Source organism: Dermacentor variabilis, chromosome 3, assembly GCF_050947875.1.
Source record: "Dermacentor variabilis isolate Ectoservices chromosome 3, ASM5094787v1, whole genome shotgun sequence".
NCBI classification, from domain to species: domain Eukaryota; kingdom Metazoa; phylum Arthropoda; class Arachnida; order Ixodida; family Ixodidae; genus Dermacentor; species Dermacentor variabilis.
Window position 1 is genome coordinate 154,415,713 of NC_134570.1, and position 16,119 is coordinate 154,431,831.

The window sequence follows — 16,119 nt, forward strand, 5'->3', positions numbered from 1 at the left end:
ACAGTGCCGTTTCTTTAACGAGAACGCTTAGGGCGACTGCAAGCAGATCAGGTGTGTAGCAACAAGCCTGACTGAAAGGAAGCCTTTTCCACTTTATAGTGGCTGCTGGCTATGAAGAACACAAAATCGTCTACGCATGGCTACGTTTATTGTTCCGGGGGTGTAGCTCAGTGGTAGAGCGCTCGCTTTGCATGTGAGAAGTCCCGGGTTCAAACCCCGGCACCTCCAGTGTGGTGATTAATTAATTTTTTATCATTTTATTTCGCAGCATATAGTAAGCAATTCAATTATTTCGAAAAAACGATGCTACGTCTATTGCACATAAACAAGTAATACTCGCATTTCTACCGCTGCCTTCAACGCCTCCGCGTCACCACAGTGCCGTTTCTTTAACGAGAACGCTTAGGACGACTGCAAGCAGATCAGGTGTGTAGCAACAAGCCTGACTGAAAGGAAGCTTTTTCCACTTTTTAGTGGCTGCTGGCTATGAAGAACACAAAATCATCTACGCATGGCTACGTTTATTGTTCCGGGGGTGTAGCTCAGTGGTAGAGCGCTCGCTTTGCATGTGAGAAGTCCCGGGTTCAAACCCCGGCACCTCCAGTGTGGTGATTAATTATTTTTTATCATTTTATTTCGCAGCATATAGTAAGCAATTCAATTATTTCGAAAAAACGATGCTACGTCTATTGCACATAAACAAGTAATACTCGCATTTCTACCGCTGCCTTCAACGCCTCCGCGTCACCACAGTGCCGTTTCTTTAACGAGAACGCTTAGGACGACTGCAAGCAGATCAGGTGTGTAGCAACAAGCCTGACTGAAAGGAAGCTTTTTCCACTTTTTAGTGGCTGCTGGCTATGAAGAACACAAAATCATCTACGCATGGCTACGTTTATTGTTCCGGGGGTGTAGCTCAGTGGTAGAGCGCTCGCTTTGCATGTGAGAAGTCCCGGGTTCAAACCCCGGCACCTCCAGTGTGGTGATTAATTAATTTTTTATCATTTTATTTCGCAGCATATAGTAAGCAATTCAATTATTTCGAAAAAACGATGCTACGTCTATTGCACATAAACAAGTAATACTCGCATTTCTACCGCTGCCTTCAACGCCTCCGCGTCACCACAGTGCCGTTTCTTTAACGAGAACGCTTAGGACGACTGCAACCAGATCAGGTGTGTAGCAACAAGCCTGACTGAAAGGAAGCCTTTTCCACTTTTTAGTGGCTGCTGGCTATGAAGAACACAAAATCATCTACGCATGGCTACGTTTATTGTTCCGGGGGTGTAGCTCAGTGGTAGAGCGCTCGCTTTGCATGTGAGAAGTCCCGGGTTCAAACCCCGGCACCTCCAGTGTGGTGATTAATTATTTTTTATCATTTTATTTCGCAGCATATAGTAAGCAATTCAATTATTTCGAAAAAACGATGCTACGTCTATTGCACATAAACAAGTAATACTCGCATTTCTACCGCTGCCTTCAACGCCTCCGCGTCACCACAGTGCTGTTTCTTTAACGAGAACGCTTAGGGCGACTGCAAGCAGATCAGGTGTGTAGCAACAAGCCTGACTGAAAGGAAGCTTTTTCCACTTTTTAGTGGCTGCTGGCTATGAAGAACACAAATCGTCTACGCATGGCTACGTTTATTGTACTGGGGGTGTAGCTCACTGGTAGAGCCCTCGCTGCGCTTGTGAGAAGTCCCGGGTTCAAACCCCGGCACCTCCAGGGTGGTGATTAATTAATTTTTTATCATTTTATTTCGCAGCATATAGTAAGCAATTCAATTATTTCGAAAAAACGATGCTACGTCTATTCCACATAAACAAGTAATAGTCGGATTTCTACAGCTGCCTTCAAAGCCTCCGCGTCACCACAGTGCTGTTTCTTTAACGAGAACGCTTAGGGCGACTGCAAGCAGATCAGGTGTGTAGCAACAAGCCTGACTGATTCAATGTCACTTTATAGTGGCTGCTGGCTATGAAGAACACAAATCGTCTACGCATGGCTACGTTTATTGTTCTGGGGGTGTAGCTCACTGGTAGAGCCCTCGCTGCGCTTGTGAGAAGTCCCGGGTTCAAACCCCGGCACCTCCAGGGTGGTGATTAATTAATTTTTTATTATTTATTTCGCAGCATATAGTAAGCAATTTAATTATTTCGAAAAAACGATGCTACGTCTATTCCACATAAACAAGTAATAATCGCATTTCTACCGCTGCCTTCAACGCCTCCGCGTCACCACAGTGCCGTTTCTTTAACGAGAACGCTTAGGGCGACTGCAAGCAGATCAGGTGTGTAGCAACAAGCCTGACTGAAAGGAAGCTTTTTCCCCTTTTTAGTGGCTGCTGGCTATGAAGAACACGAAATCGTCTACGCATGGCTACGTTTATTGTTCAGGGGGTGTAGCTCAGTGGTAGAGCGCTCGCTTTGCATGTGAGAAGTCCCGGGTTCAAACCCCGGCACCTCCAGTGTGGTGATTAATTTTTTATCATCTTATTTCGCAGCATATAGTAAGCAATTTAATTATTTCAAAAAACGATGCTACGTCTATTCCACATAAACAAGTAATAATCGCATTTCTACCGCTGCCTTCATCGCCTCCGCGTCACCACAGTGCCGTTTCTTTAACGAGAACGCTTAGGGCGACTGCAGGCAGATCAGTTGTGTAGCAACAAGCCTGACTGAAAGGAAGCCTTTTCCACTTTATAGTGGCTGCTGGCTATGAAGAACACAAAATCGTCTACGCATGGCTACGTTTATTGTTCCGGGGGTGCAGCTCAGTGGTAGAGCGCTCGCTTTGCATGTGAGAAGTCCCGCGTTCAACCCCCGGCACCTCCAGTGTGGTGATTAATTAATTTTTTATCATTTCATTTCGCAGCATATAGTAAGCAATTCAATTATTTCGAAAAAACGATGCTACGTCTATTCCACATAAACAAGTAATAATCGCGTTTCTACCGCTGCCTTCAACGCCTCCGCGTCACCACGGTGCCGTTTCTTTAACGAGAACGCTTAGGGCGACTGCAAGCAGATCAGGTGTGTAGCAACAAGCCTGACTGAAAGGAAGCTTTTTCCACTTTTTAGTGGCTGCTGGCTATGAAGAACACAAAATCGTCTACGCATGGCTACGTTTATTGTTCAGGGGGTGTAGCTCAGTATTCTGCTTCCGGCAGCCGAGCTGAGCGGTCAGCAGGATCATGGGCTCCAGTGGAGCAGCGACAGCGGCCACTTTTGGCCGCGGAAATAGGCTCAACGATGATAAGGATTATGCTTTTATTTTGCCGCAGCTGCCTAAAGGACAACTGGTGATTAACACCGTCTTTTTGCACGGTGATGTACGTGCGAGGCCGTACAAGGTGGAGGATTTCAGGGATGCCCTTCTGCCGACGGGCCTGCTGCCGGATGTGGTATGCATAGGGGCGTACCAAATCAACCACGTCTGGGCAGTGACCCTCTGCGATGCAACTGCAACGAAAAGGCTGCATGCCCTGAAGGAACTTCAAGTGAAGGGACGACGGTGCCTCATCATTGACCCGCAGGACCAACAGGTGAAGCTTAGGCTTCACTGGCTGCTCTAAGGCGTTGCCGACGAGGACGTCCCGACGGCTTTCGCGGCTTTCGGCAAGGTGGAGGAGGTGAGCCGGGAACGGTGGCGCGTTGAAGGCATGGGAACCAAGACCTCAACCACCAGGACCTTCCTTCTCAAGCTGAAGGCCAGCATGAAGGTGGAAGACCTCCCCCATCAGATCCGCGTCGGTGGAGAGTTAGCCTTGGTCGTCGTTCCCGGTCGACCGATGCAGTGCCTGCGCTGCCACGGCACGGGACACGTCCGCCGTGAGTGCAGAGTACCGCGTTGTACCCGGTGCAGACGTTTCGGCCACGTCGACGCTGAATGTGTGAAGTCCTATGCCGCTGTGACAGGCCCACCAGTGAATGATGTTGCGGCAGAGCACCTCATGGATGTGGCCGAGGCGGAGGACGCGGCTAAAGGAACCGGTGACAAGGTGTCGACAGAGACAAGTAGTGGGACGACAATTCTGGAGGTAGACGGCAACGCGGCTGAGGCTACTCAGAAGCCGAGTAGGACGGAACGGGATGCTACGACCCAGGGGCAGGCGACGGGAAACGTCAGTGAAGACGCAACTGACGACGCGACCGCAATGCAGCAGGACGAGGGCGTCACCGACGACGACCGTACTGGGGATCTTGCTGCCTCCGTCAAGCGCACCCACGACCAGACGAAGGACCGCGAGGATCGGGCACCCAGCACCAGTGAGGGACCACCGACGAAGACGCCTCATGGGAGGCGGATGGGCTACAAGCCAAAGCCCAATGTACCGCCTGAAAGGAAGCCTGCCGACAAAGCGGCCACGTCTAAGGACACCAACAAACCGGGAGGTCCCGGAGGCGGCTAGCCGAGGGCTAGTCGTGAGCGGTAAGCACCATGTTCCGGGCCTACTTTACTTTTCTTTCAGATCAAGATGGCTCAAATACCGTCCCTGAGGATTGCCACATTAAACGTGAGAGGGCTGGCGGCTAGTCGTAGGCAAAGTCAGGTCCTACGTTAGGTCACTGACCACGACATAGACGTACTAGCCGTCCAGGAAACTAAGGTTGAAGGAGAGGAGGAGACCGGGAGCATGGTGCGACGTTTCACGACTAGGTATTTTGCGGTGGTTAGCCATGCTGTAGGCACGGCTGGAGGGTGCGTTCTTCTTGTGAAGAAGCTGCCTGGACTGCAGATTCAGAGCATTTTTTCGTGTCAGTCAGGAAGGATTGTTCTTTGTGATATTGTTATGGGTGATTCAGAGTTCCGCATCATATGCGTATATGCGCCGAATTCAGTAGATGAGCGCGCCCGTTTTTTTCGAACCTTTCACGATATGTTTGTTGTAATATGCGCGTGATGATGTTAGGGGACTTTAATTGTGTGTTGAGTGCTGGAGACAGAGTCAATAATGCAGGTGTGCGTGACCGAAGCAGTGAAGTGTTATCAAATTTAATTAATGAAAATGAACTCGATGATGTTTATGAATGTCTGGAAGGAGGGCGTCAAGTGACTTTTACACGTTTTCAGGGCAGCAGCCATGCGCGTTTGGACCGAATGTACATTTTATTGGATATGATTCCAAGATGGAGCTATGGAAAGACGAATGATGGGTGTAACGTTAAGGGATAAGAAAAGAGCAGATTGGGTGAGGGAACAAACGCGAGTTAATGACATCTTAGTTGAAATCAAGAAAAATAAATGGGCATGGGCAGGACATGTAATGAGGAGGGAAGATAACCGATGGTCATTAAGGGTTACGGACTGGATCCCAAGGGAAGGGAAGCGTAGCAGGGGGCGGCAGAAAGTTAGGTGGGCGGATGAGATTAAGAAGTTTGCAGGGACGGCATGGCCACAATTAGTACATGACCGGGGTTGTTGGAGAAGTATGGGAGAGCCCTTTGCCCTGCAGTGGGCGTAACCAGGCTGATGATGATGATGATGATGATGATTCCAAGATGCCACGGTTACTGTGTAGTACCAGTGTCGTTTTCAGATCACTGCCTTGTGAAATGTAACGTAGGTATAATGAAAAAGCGACATGTATTTAAGTGGGATATGTGGAAACTGAATGCCTTGTTACTAAATGACCAGCCCTTTTTACAGGTAGTACGGGATGCGATTAATGAAGTTCAATGTGATGCTGCGGGAACAATCGTCGAGGAGTGGGAATGTTTTAAAGAAAAGATTAAAATGAAAGCAATAGAAAGATCCAGTTGTAAAAAATTCGAGAAGGAAATGAAAGAAAAGGGTTTCAGAACACTGCTTAGGCAGCTGCTAACGGTTGAGTGCAAAGAGCCTGGTGCGTACAAAGACGATGTGCGAAACGTCAAAGAAAAACTTGAACTGTTTGACAAGGAACGCTATCAAGGAGCCATCGTGCGAGCACGAGCGGATGCACTAGCGGCAGGGGAGACGCCCACTAAAAGGGCGCTGGGTCTTGAGAAGGCGTATGGACGAAGAAACCATGTCGAGCAGATTTTAGTGAATGGGAATGTCGTTGAAGACAGTGATAGCATTCAGCGCGCCTTCTTTGAGTACTATCACTCGCTCTTCGCATTTCAGGAAGCGAATGTTGAGGGTTTTAAAGAAGGTTTTCTGCATCGCATGCCACGTCTGAGCCATGACGTAAAAAAGCGATTAGAGGAAAAAATAAGGGAGAGAGAAGTCGAAAAGGCAATCGACGATTTGAACTTGGGTAAATCACCGGGACCTGATGGACTCAGCGCGGGTCTATATAAAGCTTTTAAAAGAGAGCTGGCGCCTTTGCTTGCGCATGTATTTAATGACGCATACGAAAAGAAATCATTACCACCTTCCTTTGGAAAAACGCACACCATTCTAATACCGAAGAGCGATCAAATAGACAAACTCAGATTCGTGTCATCCTACAGACCGATTTCACTAACAAACGTCGATTATAAAATATTTATGAAGGTTTTAGCTAGCAGGCTTCAAGGCGTCATCAAGGAAATAGTCGCAGACCATCAAACTTGTGGCATCAAAGGGCGATCTATTTTTTCAAACATCCATAAGATGCGATGTGTGCTCGAGTGCTGTGACGTCATCGGTGGCCGTGTTGCAGTACTTCAGCTCGACCTAGAGAAAGCGTTCGATTGTGTCGCTCACGTTATTTTGTTTGCCATCTTAGATCATGTTAATGTCGGTTCCATCATCACTGAGGGCGTGGCCTTGGCGTACCAGAACTGCACAACAAGATTAATTGGGGCCCCCATTAACATCAGGCGTTCAGTGCGCCAAGGCTGCCCCCTCAGTCCGCTATTATTTGCTATCTACGTAGAAGCAATATGTGTAGCAATTAATGAAAATGACGGAATACGTGGTTTCAGATTGGCAGCGACCGAAGTGAAGTTGCTCGCATATGCAGATGACATTGCAGTGTGTTGCACTGACAAACCAAGTGTAACGGAAACCATATCTGTAGTACAACATTTCTGCGCCGTAACGGGTAGCAGAGTAAACTGGGGCAAATCGCTAGGCCTGTGGCATGGGGACTGGTTTTCTGCACCCGACTATTTCGCGAACGTGAACTGGGTGAAAACTCCGACCAGGTATCTGGGTGTTCCCCTCGACAGGTATAATAGCAGCGACGAATACTGGAGGAACCAAACCAAGGAACTGAAAGAAAAAGTAGACAAATGGAAAAGTACTAACCTGTCCATTTTTGCAAGAGCGACAATTTGTAACGTGCTTTTTATTACTAAGTTATATTACGTCTTGCAAACGCTGTATTGTTCTAGAGTAAATGTGCAAAGGCTGCACAGAGTGTTCGCAGTTTTCATCTGGGGATCAACATGGGAAAGGTGCAGCCGAACAAATTTGTTCAGAAGAGTGAAGGATGGGGGTGTGGGCCTGGCGCATCTTTTTGTTCGTCAAGTTGTAAACCGATTTTTGTTTTTTCGCGATGTTCGCGATCCTTTTCTGCGCGCCGTATGTCAGCTAAGGTTGAGTAACGCTTTGCCGGCACATGTTGTTAGCACGGCAAATTTGACTGGAACTCTGCGTGGTTATTTCAAGGAAGTTGTTGACAGTGTACGCTTCCTTTCTGTTCGTTTTACAAATGATTACCTTTGTGATGTGAAAAGGAAAACATTGTATAGAGATGTATGCGACATTGTTTTCCCAGTGCCCTTATACAGAGCCATATACAGTGGAGGGCCAGGACAGGATGTACTTAAAAGAGTAAAACAGATGCAGGTGCCACCAGGGGTAAAGACCTTCTTCTTTAAGCTACACACAGGAACGCTCTCCGTGAAGACGTTTCTGGAGGAACGGGGTTGTCTCGTACCTTGGGGGTCGCACTGCTTGATATGCAAGAAGCCCGAAAATATAGATCACGTTTTCCTACATTGCTGGGCGGCAGTTTTCTTCTGGGACGTCTTAAAGCGAACCCTGAAGAAAGAGCTGCCGGTGGACCCTCAAGGTATCAGGTATCTGGCCATTAAAGATGACGACGGGGTTCCCTATGACTTTGTTATGTTAAATGCTCTACACTGTATATGGCGGGCTCGTATGACAGGGTACCATTGCGATCCTGATGCTAGGCCAGCTCGTGCTTACTTCAAGGAATGTATGTCGCGATTTATTGAAATCCATAAAATACAATAATGTGTACCGGATTGGCTGTCGAGGCTAGAACGCGTGACAGCCATGAAGGAATTTTAGTATGACAAAGCCAGTCCAATATGGACAGACGGCTTTATTGTGCGGTTTCTTTCCTTACGCACCTTCCGTTTTTTTTTCCTCCTCCAACGGCTGGAATTTGTGATACACAAGTGTGTGCTAACTGTACCATCTGAGTAATGTCGAAGACCGGCAATAAATAAAAAAAAAGGGGGTGTAGCTCAGTGGTAGAGCGCTCGCTTTGCATGTGAGAAGTCCCGGGTTCAAACCCCGGCACCTCCAGTGTGGTGATTAATTAATTTTTTATCGTTTTATTTCGCAGCATATAGTAAGCAATTCAATTATTTCGAAAAAACGATGCTACGTCTATTCCACATAAACAAGTAATAATCGCATTTCTACAGCTGCCTTCAACGCGTCCGCGTCACCACAGTGCCGTTTCTTTAACGAGAACGCTTAGGGCGACTGCAAGCAGATCAGGTGTGTAGCAACGAGCCTGACTGAAAGGAAGCTTTTTCCACTTTCTAGTGGCTGCTGGCTATGAAGAACACAAAATCGTCTACTCATCGCTACGTTTATTCTTCTGGGGGTGTAGCTCAGTGGTTTTTCTTCTTGTTTCAGTTTAGTTGCCCTTTCTATAGCACACATCTTCAATTCATTTTAAAATCTTCCCACATGGTGACTACATATTTCTCTTCAGCTACAATCAATCGTCCAAGTTTTTCTTTAATGTCATTTACGAAACAGTCATCGTTGAGTAGCTTATCGTTAAATTTCCACAAATCCCACGAGAAGTTTGTTTTTCGTTCTTTTGTTCCTATTGTGAAGGCAACCAAACTAGAAAGCACAGAACCTGGCCAAGTCATGAAGGAAATCAAGAAAGTTAAAAGCCAGTTAGAAATCATCGACACAGAGAAGTACCGTGGTGCCATGATAAGATCCCGTGCAGAAAGATTGTGGCAAGGGGAAACACCGAATAAACGTGCGCTAAGTGACGAGAAAGCTTATGCTCGCCGCAGTGATATAAAACAGATAAGCTACAATGAGGAAGTAACGAGTGACCGCAGGACCATTGAACGCGCCTTTGTTGAACACTATGGAGACTTGTTTGGCGAAAGAAAAACTGATCTGGGTGGCTTCATAAGCCACTTCCTACACTTTATGCCACGATTGGAAGAAAACGTTAAACAAGGCCTCGAAGCGACCATAACTGTGCGTGAAGTTGAAGCAGCTATAGAAGAACTAGGCTCAGGAAAGGCACTTGGGCCGGACGGATTAAGCGCTGCTTTCTACAAAACATTTAAAGCAGAAATAGCACTAATTATGAAGAAATTTTTAGTGCAGTCCTACAAAAACAACCGAATACCCGCGTCATTCCGAACAGCTCAGATGGTCCTGATACCAAAATCTGACGATCCTGTAAAGCGCTTGTCTGTTGCATCGTACCGCCCAATTAGCCTTGCGAACACTGACTATAAAATTTTTATGAAAATACTGGCGAAAATGTTACAGAGCGTAATAAAACTTTTAGTTGGCACCCACCAAACGTGTGGGATTAAAGGGCGCACAATAACTACCAATGTACACGTCGCCAGGAGCATTCTAGAATGCGTCGATGCTTTCGAGGGTAAAGTTGCAATGTTGCAGCTAGACCTGGAGAAGGCATTTGACCGTGTGGCTCATGATATTCTCTTCGAGATTTTAGAATACACGAACATAGGATCAGTGATTATAGATGGCTTAAAAATGGTGTACACAGACTGCAGCACACGGCTGATTATTAACAAGAGTCTCACGAGAAGTGTCAATGTCTGCTCATCTCTGAAACAGGGGTGCCCAATTTCGTCATTGCTTTTCGCAATATACCTTGAGCCTTTTTGCTTAGCCATTAAAGAGAACGAGAAAATAAGAGGTTTCAAATTACAGCAAAGTGAGGTGAAAGTGCTTTCCTACGCAGACGATCTAGCAGTGTTTTGCGATGACTATGACAGTGTCAGCGAAGTGGTAACTCTGACGAAAACTTATTGTGAAAAAACAGGTAGTGCCATAAACTGGGATAAGTGCATCGGGTTTTGGCATGGCGCGTGGCAAAGCAAACCACGCAGTTTCGCAAACATACAGTGGGTGACCATGCCTGTGAAATATCTTGGCGTGCCGCTTGAACATTACAAAGACAGTAAGCAGTTCTGGGAACAGGAAACACAGACGGCGAAGGAAAAAGCGCTGACATGGCAAGGGCGCAATCTCTCAATGTTCGCGCGCTCCACTGTGTGCAACATTTTTCTGGTTGCAAAAATATGGTACATACTACAAGCGCTATTCATGTCGCGAGTGAATGTACAGAAACTGCATCGAGTGTTCGCTGTGTTCATTTGGAACTCAACTTGGGAACGCTGCAGCCGCTCTAATCTGTTCAGATCAGTTCGCAGCGGTGGTCTTGGACTGTCACACCTATTTGTGCGCCAGATTGTATCGCGGTTTATGTTCTTGCGGAACCACAGTGATCCATTTTTGCGCACCATGACACAAGTGCGATTAGGTAATCTGTTACCTGACTTCATTGTTTTGTGTTCCAATGTTGAATCCCCTTCAGGAAGTAGTGTTATCTTTCCGTATGCTTAGTGTTCGATTCTCGCTAGAATATTTAGGTTCCGTCAAAAGAAAGAAATTGTACCATGATATGATAGACTCATTAATGCCAGTTCCAATGTATAGGTTAGCATACTATGGAGGTTCAGGCCATGATGTCCTCAAAAGGGTCAAAAGAATGCCTGTGAAACCATCGGTAAAATCATTCTTCTTCAAACTCCACACAAATACCTTGCCTGTAAAGACTTGGCTGGCCGACAAGGGAATATATGTGCCGTGGACCACCGATTGTATATTGTGTAAAAAACCAGAGACTGTCGATCACGTCTTGATTGACTGTTGGGATCCCTTTTTTCATTGGGACATCTTACAACGAACATTAAAGAAAGCATTACCAATAACCCCACGTGGTATCAGATACTTAGACACAGGCAATAACGATATTCCAAATGACCTTATTATGCTGCTGAGCCTCCATAGTATATGGTCCACAAGAATGTCGGTATGTCATGCTGATGTGAATGCCCATTCTGTGCGAGAAAACTTTATTGAAAATGTCGTCTACATGCGTGAAGTGTACAAAGCCCAGAAAGAACCGCCCGATTGGTTGCCGCTGTTCGATGAGTTGGCTAAATTCAAGCGATTTTAATTTTAGAGAGTCAGCATAAGCTAAGCTGATTCTCTTTTCACAATGTATTCGCATGGCATTTCTGTAACGAGGAAATAAAGAAAAAAAAAGTGTAGCTCAGTGGTAGAGCGCTCGCTTCGCATGTGAGAAGTCCCGGGTTCAAACCCTGGCAGCTCCAGTGTGGTGATTGAATAATTTTTTATCATTTTATTTCGCAGCATATAGTAAGCAATTTAATTATTTCGAAAAAACGATGCCACGTCTATTCCACATAAACAAGTAATAATCGCATTTCTACCGCTGCCTTCAACGCTTCCGCGTCACCACAGTGCCGTTTCTTTAACGAGAACGCTTAGGGCGACTGCAAGCAGATCAGGTGTGTAGCAACAAGCCTGACTGAAAGGAAGCCTTTTCCACATTATAGTGGCTGCTGGCTATGAAGAACACAAAATCGTCTACGCATGGCTGTGTTTAATGTTCCGGGGGTGTAGCTCAGTGGTAGAGCGCTCGCTTTGCATGTGAGAAGTCCCGGGTTCAAACCCTGGCACCTCCAGTGTGGTGAATAATTAATTTTTTATCATTTTATTTCGCAGTATATAGTAAGCAATTCAATTATTTCGAAAAAACGATGCTACGTCTATTCCACATAAACAAGTAATAATCGCATTTCTACAGCTGCCTTCAACGCCTCCGCGTCACCACAGTGCCGTTTCTTTAACGAGAACGCTTAGGGCGACTGCAAGCAGATCAGGTGTGTAGCAACAAGCCTGACTGAAAGGAAGCCTTTTCCACTTTATAGTGGCTGCTGGCTATGAAGAACGCAAAATCGTCTACGCATGGCTACGTTTATTCTTCTGGGGGTGTAACTCAGTGGTAGAGCGCTCGCTTCGCATGTGAGGAGTCCCGGGTTCAAACCCCGGCACCTCCAGGGTGGTGATTAATTAATTTTTTATTATTGATTTCGCAGCATATGGTAAGCAATTGAATTATTTCGAAAAAACGATGCTGCGTCTATTCCACATAAACAAGTAATAATCGCATTTCTACAGCTGCCTTCAACGCCTCCGCGTCACCACAGTGCCGTTTCCTTAACGAGAACGCTTAGGGCGACTGCAAGCAGATCAGGTGTGTAGCGACAAGCCTGACTGAAAGGAAGCCTTTTCCACGTTTTAGTGGCTGCTGGCTATGAAGAACACAAAATCGTCTACGCATGGCTACGTTTATTGTTCCGGGTGGTAGAGCGCTCGCTTCGCATGTGAGCAGTCCCGGGTGCAAACCCCGGCACCTCCAGCGTGGTGAATAATTAATTTTTTATCATTTTATTTCGCAGCATATAGTAAGCAATTCAATTATTTCGTAAAAACGATGCTACGTCCATTCCACATAAACAAGTAATACTCGCATTTCTATTGCTGCCTTCAACGCCTCCGCGTCGCCACAGTGCCGTATCTTTAACGAGACCGCTTAGGATGACTGCAAGCAGATCAGGTGTGTAGCAACAAGCCTGACTAAAAGGAAGCTTTTTCCACTTTTTAGTGGCTGCTGGCTATGAAGAACACAAAATCGTCTGCGCATGGCTACGTTTATTGTTCCATTCTACTTCTTGAGGCGCTAGCGAACGGACGCAGGATCATGAGCTCCGCTGGAGCGGCGTTTGCGGCCCTTGCCGGCCGCGGAAACAGGAGCAGCGTTGAAGACGGAAAGGACTATGAAGTCGTGCTGCCTACTCTGCCCACCGGTCGTGTTGTTTTAAACAGGTTGTTTTTGCACGGCGACGTGCGGGTGAGGCCCTACAGGGTCGAAGATTTTCGAGACGCCCTCGCCAACGCTAATGTGCTCCCCGAGGTCGTGGCGATGGGAGCGTACCAGATCAACCATGTGTGGGCGGTGACGTTCAACAGCGCGGAAGCCACAAGGAAACTGGCTGCTTTGAAGGAGCTGCAAGGTAAAGGCCGTCGCTGCGTTGTTATTGACCCTGAGGACCAGCAGGTTAAAATGCGGCTGCATTGGATGCTCCACGGAGTGCAGGATGAAGACATCCGGACTGCTTTTGCGGCGTTCGGGAACGTAACCGAGGTGACGCGGAAGCGTTGGCGCGTCCAAGGCTTGAGAGAGAAGGGCTCAATCACGAGAACCGTGCTGCTCAAGCTCAAGCCGGGAATGAAGGTGGACGACCTGCCCCACCAGGTTCGAGTCGCCTGTGAGTTGGCCCTTGTGGTGGTACCCGGGCGGCCGATGCAGTGCCTGCGCTGCCATGGCACGAGCCATGTTCGCCGTGACTGCAAGGTGCCCCGGTGCTCGAAGTGCAGACGCTACGGACACGCGGATGCTGACTGCGTCCGTACCTACGCGTCGGCTAGCGGGCTGGGAAAGACGGACGAGAACGTGGAACTCATGGACGTCGTTGAAGCCGAAGATGCAGCGAGGGGAACGCACGAGGCGGGCAAGCAGACAGGGCCACTTGACTTGTCAGCGTTTACCGGGGGAAACGCCCTCACTGGGGACGGTTCAGCGAGCCAACAACCAGTGGATGGATTGACTAGGTCAAGCGAGACAACCGGAAAGGATGGGGAGAACACTCCGGAGCCTAAGGTCGTCGAGCCCAAGGGTCCGAACGAGCTGCAACAGGACGAGTGGTGCCCGCACGCCGACCAGCGTCTCGGCTGCGGCGAAGCGTTCCCGTGCCCAAACCAGCGCTGACGGTGACCAGACGGCGACGCCAGGAGCCGAGGAGCCCCCGGCAAAAGCACCTCAAGGCCGGCGTTCATCGTTTCGGCCGCGTCCTAACGTTCCGGTGGACAAGCGTGCCGGAAATTCGGAGTCCCTAGGACACGCTCATGTTCTTCCGCCGGACCGCACTGGCGGCGATGGTGGCGTCTAGCCTCGTGCTAGACTCGAGAGGTCAGCACCATATTGCCGGTCTCTCCCCCTATTGGTAAATTGGCTCCAACGTGTCCGTTGAAAGTAGCCACTCTAAATGTTCGAGGACTGGCAGGGAAAAGAAAGCAAGGCCAACTTTACCGGCTTATAACGGAGCACGACATTGATGGGCTAGCCGTGCAGGAGACGAAAGTCGATGGTGAAGAAGAGACCGGCGTTATGGGGCGGCGTTTCACGTCTAGGTTTTTTGCCGTAGTCAGTCATGCGATGGGCACATCCGCTGGCTGTGTCCTTTTTGTTAAGAAGTTGCCGGGGCTAGAGGTGCATGCAATTTATTCGTGTGTCTCGGGCCGGTGTGTTGTCGCCGATTTTTCGTTCAACAACAACGAGTGGCGAATTCTGTGCTTGTACGCGCCCAATAAGGTGGATGAAAGGGCTCAGTTTTTTCACCACATTGAAGACCGTCTATGCAAGGGAAGACAGCTCATAGTAATGGGCGATTTCAACTGTGTCCACAGTGCGCGGGATAAAACAAGCGTTCGTGGGTTTAGAAACAAAAGCACGGAAGTGTTGTCGCGAATCGTAGAGAACTGGGACCTTGTGGATGTGGCAGAGTGCCTCGAAGGAGCGCGTGCTGTGAAGTACACACGGTTTGAGGGCTCAGTCACGCACGGCTCGACCGCATTTATGCGTCTGTTGACATCGTTCCGCAGTGTAACAGCTACGAGGTAGTGCCAGTGTCTTTTTCTGACCATTGCTTGGTTCAATGCTGCATAGGAATTCCAAAGCGAGGTAACGCTTTCTCATGGGAAACGTGGATATTAAATAACAAGCTTCTTCAGGATGAATCGTTAAACCGAGCAGTAAGAAAAGAAATAAGGAAAATAGACCCCAGTAATAACCTTCACGTATGGCAACAGTGACATCTGAGTAAGGAAACCCTAAAAATAAAGGCAATAGAGAGGGCCACCTGTATTCGTTTCGCAGAGAAATAAAAAAAGACTGAGTTGAAGACGCTTCTTCATAAACTGCTCAGGCAGGAATCTCAGGCACCGGGCAAATGGATAGAAGACATAAGAAAAGTGAAACAACAGTTAGAGCAAAATGAAGAGCAACGCTATCGGGGAGCCCTGGTGAGGGCAAGGGCTGAAGACACAGCTGCAGGTGAAGCGCCTTCGAAACGAGCGCTAGGGTTAGAAAAAGCACGCGCTGAAAGAAACCACATCGACGGAATAGAATGGCGCGGGACCTTATCAACGGACACAGACGACATCAAAGCAGCTTTCATGAGCATTACCAAGCGCTATTCTCGTACCACAAAGTAGACGCTACCACATTTGGGAATGAGTTTTTATGTGCTATACCCCGACTGGACGACGAAAGAAAGCAAAGAGTGGAACTAGAGATAACAGAATCCGAAGTTGAACAGGCCATAGACAACTTAAACCCTGGAAAATCGCCTGGACCAGACGGCTTTAGCGCCGGTTTTTATAAAGAATTTAAGCACGAAATTAGCCCTGTATTGAATGTAATCTTTAACGAAGCTTACAAATGGAACACATTGCCTCCGTCTTATGGGTCGTCACACACAGTACTCATTCCTAAAACTGATGATGCAGCGAAATTAAGATCTGTTACGGCGTATCGTCCCATAACACTCACCAATATCGAGTATAAAATCTTTATGAAGATATCGGTGCGAAGATTGCAGTCAGTGATACAGGACATCGTCGGGCCTCACCAGACATGTGGGATTAAAGGCCGGACTATTGTTACTAATATTCACAAAGCGCGCAGTCTACTTGAGTGCTGTGATGATTGTAATAGTCGGA

The 16,119-nt window shown here is 47.7% G+C and overlaps 9 non-coding genes across 9 annotated transcripts; all 9 read left to right on the forward strand.

The window, feature by feature from the left end:
- Nucleotides 1-156: 156 nt before the first annotated feature.
- On the forward strand, nucleotides 157-228 carry TRNAA-UGC (transfer RNA alanine (anticodon UGC)). Its single transcript has one exon. It is a non-coding gene; the product is annotated as a tRNA-Ala (tRNA).
- A 303-nt stretch (nucleotides 229-531) lies between these two features.
- Nucleotides 532-603, forward strand: TRNAA-UGC (transfer RNA alanine (anticodon UGC)). Its single transcript has one exon. It is a non-coding gene; the product is annotated as a tRNA-Ala (tRNA).
- A 302-nt stretch (nucleotides 604-905) lies between these two features.
- On the forward strand, nucleotides 906-977 carry TRNAA-UGC (transfer RNA alanine (anticodon UGC)). Its single transcript has one exon. It is a non-coding gene; the product is annotated as a tRNA-Ala (tRNA).
- Nucleotides 978-1,280: 303 nt separating this feature from the next.
- Nucleotides 1,281-1,352, forward strand: TRNAA-UGC (transfer RNA alanine (anticodon UGC)). The gene has a single exon. It is a non-coding gene; the product is annotated as a tRNA-Ala (tRNA).
- A 1,043-nt stretch (nucleotides 1,353-2,395) lies between these two features.
- TRNAA-UGC (transfer RNA alanine (anticodon UGC)) lies at nucleotides 2,396-2,467 on the forward strand. Its single transcript has one exon. It is a non-coding gene; the product is annotated as a tRNA-Ala (tRNA).
- Nucleotides 2,468-8,400: 5,933 nt separating this feature from the next.
- Nucleotides 8,401-8,472, forward strand: TRNAA-UGC (transfer RNA alanine (anticodon UGC)). The gene has a single exon. It is a non-coding gene; the product is annotated as a tRNA-Ala (tRNA).
- Nucleotides 8,473-11,517: 3,045 nt separating this feature from the next.
- Nucleotides 11,518-11,585, forward strand: TRNAA-CGC (transfer RNA alanine (anticodon CGC)). Its single transcript has one exon. It is a non-coding gene; the product is annotated as a tRNA-Ala (tRNA).
- A 303-nt stretch (nucleotides 11,586-11,888) lies between these two features.
- TRNAA-UGC (transfer RNA alanine (anticodon UGC)) lies at nucleotides 11,889-11,960 on the forward strand. Its single transcript has one exon. It is a non-coding gene; the product is annotated as a tRNA-Ala (tRNA).
- A 303-nt stretch (nucleotides 11,961-12,263) lies between these two features.
- Nucleotides 12,264-12,335, forward strand: TRNAA-CGC (transfer RNA alanine (anticodon CGC)). The gene has a single exon. It is a non-coding gene; the product is annotated as a tRNA-Ala (tRNA).
- The last annotated feature ends 3,784 nt before the right edge of the window (nucleotides 12,336-16,119 follow it).